General features: G+C 41.4%; 2 non-coding genes and 1 pseudogene across 2 annotated transcripts; all 3 read left to right on the top strand.

Moving 5' to 3' along the window:
- The first annotated feature begins 2,556 nt into the window (after window positions 1-2,556).
- On the top strand, window positions 2,557-2,643 carry trnastop-uca. Its single transcript has one exon. It is a non-coding gene; the product is annotated as a tRNA-Sec (tRNA).
- Window positions 2,644-3,238: 595 nt separating this feature from the next.
- trnastop-uca lies at window positions 3,239-3,325 on the top strand. Its single transcript has one exon. It is a non-coding gene; the product is annotated as a tRNA-Sec (tRNA).
- Window positions 3,251-6,419, top strand: LOC112266663 (annotated as a pseudogene).
- The last annotated feature ends 711 nt before the right edge of the window (window positions 6,420-7,130 follow it).

Below are 7,130 nucleotides of genomic sequence, written 5' to 3'. Positions count from 1 at the left end.
TTGTGTGTATAAGGTAGTAGTTTTGGAATTGTTAGCTAGATTACTCGTTGGTTATTACTGCATTGTCGGAACTAGAAGCACAAGCATTTCGCTACACTTTCATTAACATCTGCTAACCATGTGTATGTGACAAATAAAATTTGATTGATTTGATTGATTTGATTTGATAGGTGCCCCACCAGCGTCATCTTTGGGTTGGCATTATGCCCATTATCTTAACACCAAGCATGAAATGGCACAGGGGATGTTCTGTGTGCTGTGTGGCTATATTGACGAAAACAGATTCCATGGGATCGAATGGTGGGCTTTTGCACAGATGGGTATGGAAAGGTGAAGAAAATCATGTGTACAAAAAATGACATTTGACACTTGAAAAAAGCAAGTGAAAAAATATAATTATCAAGTATTCAAATCACCTGTAAACACACACTGGACAAGTGAAAAAAACACATGTAAAGAAAAGGACATTTGACACTTGATAATGATAAAATTATAATTACAATTGCTAAGACGTGTTCCAGGTAAGACGATTTGAACATTTTCGCTTTCCATATTTGGGACCTACTTCCCAATCCATTTGACTGTGATCCTGGCTCAGTTGACTTGTCGGTAAGTGAAATTGAACAGTTGATCGAGCTGTCATGTGGCAGAATGACACATGCCGTCTCCCTCTGAGAACCAATACCGCTTCGAAGCAACTTGGAACTCGGAACTGAGAACTCGGAAATCTCCAACTTCTGACTTCAGTGCGTTCAACACTAGCTCCGACTTGGAAAAATCCATTTGAACAGTGATCCAACTCAGAATGCCAACTCGAGAACTTGTGCCTCTTTCTAGAGTTCCGACTTTCCGACATGAAGATCACTGACGTATTTGTCCGAGTTCGCAGCTCTCTTGAAAGCATCGTAAAACTCATGGTACTCTTCACAAGCTCATATCTGTGTGAAGCTGGATTCAGTACTCTCATCTGCATTAAAACCAAATATCGATCCAGGTTGGATGTGACAGCAGAGATGAGGTGTGTGATGTCGACCACGCCCCCTGACTTTAATGCAGGATTCAAAACAACTGGGAACTAGGTTGAATCCTGACGTCGGTGATCTTCATTTCGGAAAGTCGGAGCTGTAGAAAGAAGCCCGAGTTGGAATTCCGTGTTGGACGACATTCAAAACGATTTTTTTCCTGAGCTCCCAGTTATTTTGAACACACTGAAGCCGGAAGTAGGAGATTTCTAAGTTCCCACTTCCCAGTTGTTTTGAACGCGGCATAAGATGCTCCAACGCTACATGCATCAAGCACACCCATCTCATTAGTGTTGGTGAGATAAGAGACATTATGTCAGACTGCAATTGATTGCAGATTGCAATTGACTGTCATAGTCCCACATTAAAAGTATGTGATGGTGAGTTGAGAAGGCAATCAGAAATATGGTTAGAATGTTTTTCAATTGACTACCATAGACCCAAATAAAAAAAATAAACATTGGTTGTTAATTAGGCTGTATCATTTTTTTCACATGGTTGGGTGAGCAATAATTTTTAGATATCTAAATGGGGTCGTGGTGCAAAAAAGTTTGGGAACCTAGGTCTTAGTATATATGAATATGTATACATGATCCTGAAATATCATTTGGATTGCTTTTTTACAGTCGTGTGTCTATCTTCACCAAAAGTGCTGGAATAAAATAATTTAAGAAATTCTGCTTCCTTTGTGCACAAAACATGCTTGAAATGAATGAACCCATAAATAAGAGTCCTGCTCTTCCTACCATAGAGAAGCTGATTACATCGCCGACTGTAATGCATTTTGTCATCATTTCTCTTTATAATGGGCAATTCTATCCTCAGTGTCCTGCCAACCATATAGAGTAAATTGGCCCAAAAATACAGTATTTTGCCTAAGACACCTCACTACAGAGATAATAAAATAAGATAATTAGGTGGGTGCTTACATTTGTCCTATTTCACACATGTAAAAGTGCATGTGTGAATTGGAAATGAATTTTTTTGGATATCCCACTCCCCCTGAAACCACAGGAGGTTGGTGACACCTTAATTGGGGAGGGTGGGCTCGTGGTAACGGCTGAAGCGGAATCAGGGGAATGGTATCAAATAAATCAAACACATGGTTTCCATGTATTTGATAACATTCCATGTACTCCGTTGCATACATTATTATGAGTTGTACTGTTCTCAGCAGTCTCCTGTGCCTTAGACACACTCAGAGAATGGGGTCAGAGCCAGGGACAAGCCATTATTTGATGGTGACCCTGGATACACACTATAAAAACTCCACCATTTTGTTATCAACCAGCAATTTTGCATTCTTAGCAATTTTGCATTCTTTCGAAAAATCCTCCCTTATTAACAACATACTTTATTTCTGTGTTTCTTTCATTATACAGTCAGTAAAATGCCTGCGATTTTCACTGTAGGAAAACGTACATTCCTTATACTAAATGGTACGGCTGCTTTTACCGCAACATTTTGTCACCGGTACTGAAACACTTATGTATACGGTTAGGTATAAATAAGCACTGAGAACTCTTCATCAAATCCCCGGATGAGCCTCGGTGGTGCGGGGTGCAGGCTTCAAACTTGTAGCTGCTTAGCGGCAGAGTGGTTCAATTCCACCTTTCGGGCGTAATTTATCAACATTCAAATGTAATGGATTTTGATCACCAATGATGTTCTTACGAATTCGCTAATATATATATATCGCTAATATATATATATACTACGCAGCAAAACAAACGCAATTGTGTTCCTGGAGGTAAATATAGAGTCACAAATTGTGGATGGGCCGGGACCTAACAATGACATCTTCACATTGACAGGTCCTACTTGCATTTAATTGTGCGGTGTTGTAGGATCCAAGTAATGGCCTACGTCCTACCACATTTTAAGCAATGAGTGCGCACATTCCCCCCACGTTGACCGTGGATAAACCCCGGATACACACTATAAAAACTCCACCCCTTTTGTTGCCAACCAGCCAATCAAATCTTAGTAATTTTGCATTATTTCGAAAAGCCCTCCCTTTAACAACATACTTCGTTTCATTTCTGTGTTTCTTTCATTATACAGTCACAAAAATGCTTGCGATTTTCATTGTAGGAAAACGTACATTTCTTATACTAAATAGTACGGCTGATTTTGCCACAAGATTTTGTCACCGACACTGAAACACTTATGTAAACCATCAGGTATATATAGGCACTGCGAACTCTCATTTAAGTGCCCGGATGAGCCTCGGTGGTCCGGGGTGCAGGCTTCAAACCTGTAGCTGCTTAGCGGCAGAGTGGTTCAATTCCACCTTTCGGGCGTAGTTTATGAACGCTCAAAATGCATGGACTTTGATCACCTACAAATCTTAAACACATTCGCCGATTTATATACTACGCAGCAAAAAACAACAATGTAAGTCTGTTCCTGAATATATATATTTTATAGTTAGTTGTATTTCAACAGAGTCACGCTTGTCTGGGACATTTATTTGGGTATTGATGATGAGAGGTAGTTTAGCGGTTAGAGCGTTGTGTCAGTTGCCGCAGGCCCGGTGGTTCAAGGTGAATTAGGTGAAATATCTGTCAATATGTCTAATTGCTACTATAAATTGCTCTGGATTACAGTGTTTTATAGAATGATTATTGCGTCACTCAAAACAGTAAAAAAAAATCTGGTGCAGCGCGGCGCAAATTATATGCATCCTTCAAACGAACAAGACCGGAAGCACATAATGACTGCCAAACCCGATAAACCAATCATCGCTTCGCCGTCTTTTTTCTTAAACAAGCAATGTCCTTGTTGGAGTAGGCGGAAATGTTGCATGTTCTTGTTTTTGTAACGTGGAGAGATATAAACGGCATCTGATGGTGTAGTTGGTCGTTTATCCAATTCAAAGGTAAATTACCGTTTGAACTGAGTAGAGACTAGTATTTGGCAACAAATTAGAAATTATATTATAAATAGCCTCATAGCTGTCCTATCCAGCTACTGTAGCTAGTTTAGTGAAACCGAACGTGCGGCATTGTTGCTGCTGGGTGGTCTGGAGGTCAACCAGGGCAGGAGATAGAAGAAACACAATAATGTGTTGATAAACTAATAATTCATATACTGAACTAAATATAATGCAACGTGTAAAGTGTTGGTCCCATGTTTTATGAGTTTGAATAAAAGATCCCAGAAATGTTCCATACGCCCAAGAAGCTTATTTGTGCACACATTTATTTACATCCCTGTTAGTGAGCATTTCTCCTTTGCCAAGATAATCCATCCACCAGACATATCAAGAAGATTATTAAACAGTATGATCATTACACAGGTGCACCTTGTGCTGGGGACAAAAGGCCACTCTAAAATGTACAGATGTGTCACATTGAGGGAGCGCGCAATTGGCATTCTGACTGCAGGAATGTCCACCAGAGCTGTTGCCAGAGAATTTTAATGTTAATTTCTCTACCATAAGCTGCCTCCAATTTCATTTGAAAGAATTTGGCAGTATGCTCAACCATCCTCACAACTGCAGACCAAGTGTAACCACGCCAGCCCAGGACCTCCACATCTGCCTTCTTCACCTGCAGGATCGTCTTGAGACCAGCCACCAAAACCAAGTATTTCTGTCTAATAAAGCCCTTTTGTGTGGAAAAACGGGTGGTCTGGAGGTCAACAGCGAGCAACTAGCTAACGTTAGTGAGCTACACCGACTCTTCCATATTCATATTTAAATAGCTATTTCTCCTTACCTTGCTGTTGTCTAACAATGAGTTTAACAAAAACACAATTAAATGTAACGATATTTAATTTAACAAATAAGTAAAGGAATTGCAAATAAGACTATTCTTGGTCCAATTATATTTTTGTTTTCCCAGCTAGGCATGCGTCAATACCAACCCAGTGACCATGCCTCTCTGAAGCAGGGGATCTATGCCTTCCTCCCCAAACACTACCTCTGCTCTCTGGAGGAGACCACGCAGGCCACCCTGGTCCACTGGAAGGCCCTGGGAGTCAAATACAGGGCCAACCCCAAAACAGGGCACAAGAAGCGGGTCCAAGACTTCCCCATTTACTACCCCCTGAGTCCCAGGACGGCCTATGGGGAGGTGAAGGATGGATATCAGGCTTCAGATATGCAAACAATGACAAAGTGAGTACTATGAAGGGCATTAATGAATATCATGAGCATTTGTTGTGTTCCCCGTATTCACAGACACACTTTATTTTATATCTGAGCATGTATCCTAACATTGTCTATCTCTTCAGCTCTCCACCAGGCTGGAAAGTGTCTGGAAGCCACAGCTGTTCACCAGAGAGCTGTACAGTGAGATCCTCAACCACAAGCTCACCATCACCGTCACGGCTCGCACCCTAGACCTCATTGATGCCGCCTACGGCTTTGACTATTACATCCTGAGGGTGAGAGAGAGGAGTCTGCATGTTGCCGTCTTTAGCTATAGTGTGTGGATACATGTCAATTGTGCCGTGTTTTGAGAAGATGGCACAGCGTGGGTTTCATCATCCAATGACTCGCTTGATTCTCCTCCAGACACCAAAGAGGACCTGAGGCGGGCCATGCTCCTGAGGCTGTCCTTTAAAGACACCCAGCTTGACCCAGAGGACCCTGTCAAGAAGGATCTACACCAAGCACAAGGTCGGTGCGTTATGTTTTGGACCATGACGGTTTGAAATTCCAACACACTTTTGTCTTGAGCTTTCACCAAGTTGCTATAGGAGATGACGCAACAACCGTTCATAAAGTCAGTGAAAGTGCTGCACAAAGTTTATAGATGACGTAATGAGGTCTCCCTCATCTCTCTCCCTCGCATTCTGTCCTCCGCCCTTCTTCCATTGCCCCCAGCAGCAGTTTGAGATCCCCGCAGAAGAGGCTGAGTGGGTTGGCCTGAGTGTGGATGAGGCCGTGGAGGAACAGAGACAACTGGAGCACAAGGTAACTGCATCGTTTCAGTCACATGGGACATATGGTGTCCCACAGTAATCACCTTGCCAGGGTAAAAAATGCACGGGTGATATTGACTGATTTTTAGATTGTATCTGCCCGTGCCCATAATCTCTCTAACGGGACTCTATTGTTTTGTTTCCCAGGAGCCGGAGCCTTTGTTCAAGAGCTGTGTGGAGAACCCGGTGAAGGAGCTGGCCATCCAGAAGCTCTCTGAACCACAGCTGATGGAGGAAAAAGTAAGGGCCATTTTTTTCGAGGAGCGCTGAGGTCACTTCCTGTTGATGGTGACACTTGGGGACACTTGGTGGTCACTTGGTCCCATTGAAAGACACTTATTTATTCAGGTTCTATTTTTCAGCAGCTAATTTGGGCTGATTCATCTGGGTTGTTACCTTGTAAATATTACCCATTCAGTGCTATATCATTTGTCTAAGGAATAAAATATTCATTTTTAATCTGTTTTTATTGGCTGATTCTTAGTTATTGTTGTGGTTAGTTGTACGGTACTGGGCTCTTGATTCCCAATCTAGACTGTCATACTCATGTTTATCCTCTAGATGGGAGTGATTACCACTTTTTCAGTATCATTTTAAGAACGTTAGAAGACAGCCACGGGCCTCATTTATCAAAGGTGCGTGCACACAAAAAAATACTCTAAAATTTGCGTGTGCCCGTTTTTCCACAAAGGTTGGTATTTCTCAATTTTGAAGTTTATGGGAAAGTGTGCGTATCGCACATACAGCTCAGACCATATGCGAAAAACTCATTTATTTGAATGCATTCAGTTGTGCAACTGGCTAGGTATCCCATTTCCCCATGCCTATGCACAACTTCTAGTGGTTGAACAATTGTATTGCAAGCAAATGTTGTTCTTTTGGGGGTGTTTGATGCATGGGTATTATAGTAATGGTAGGCTACTAAAAATATTTAATGTAGGCCTAATGATAAAATTGATGAATAAGATCAGATAGCAGCATAAATCCTCATATTTATTTTGCTATTATTATATAGCTTAGGCCTAAATCATCATCATTTGCAGGACATGTCTCTCCATTTCTGTCATGACTGGTTTATTCCTGCTACAAAACAAATAGGTTATTCCACAAAAACAGTGCCCTGTGATATTTTAAGGGGAAATTGTACACCAATATTTAATTTTATAAAATGAATGC

This window comes from Oncorhynchus tshawytscha, linkage group LG14 (genome assembly GCF_018296145.1).
Source record: "Oncorhynchus tshawytscha isolate Ot180627B linkage group LG14, Otsh_v2.0, whole genome shotgun sequence".
Lineage (NCBI taxonomy): Eukaryota > Metazoa > Chordata > Actinopteri > Salmoniformes > Salmonidae > Oncorhynchus > Oncorhynchus tshawytscha.
This window is presented reverse-complemented; position numbering and strand designations above follow the sequence as displayed.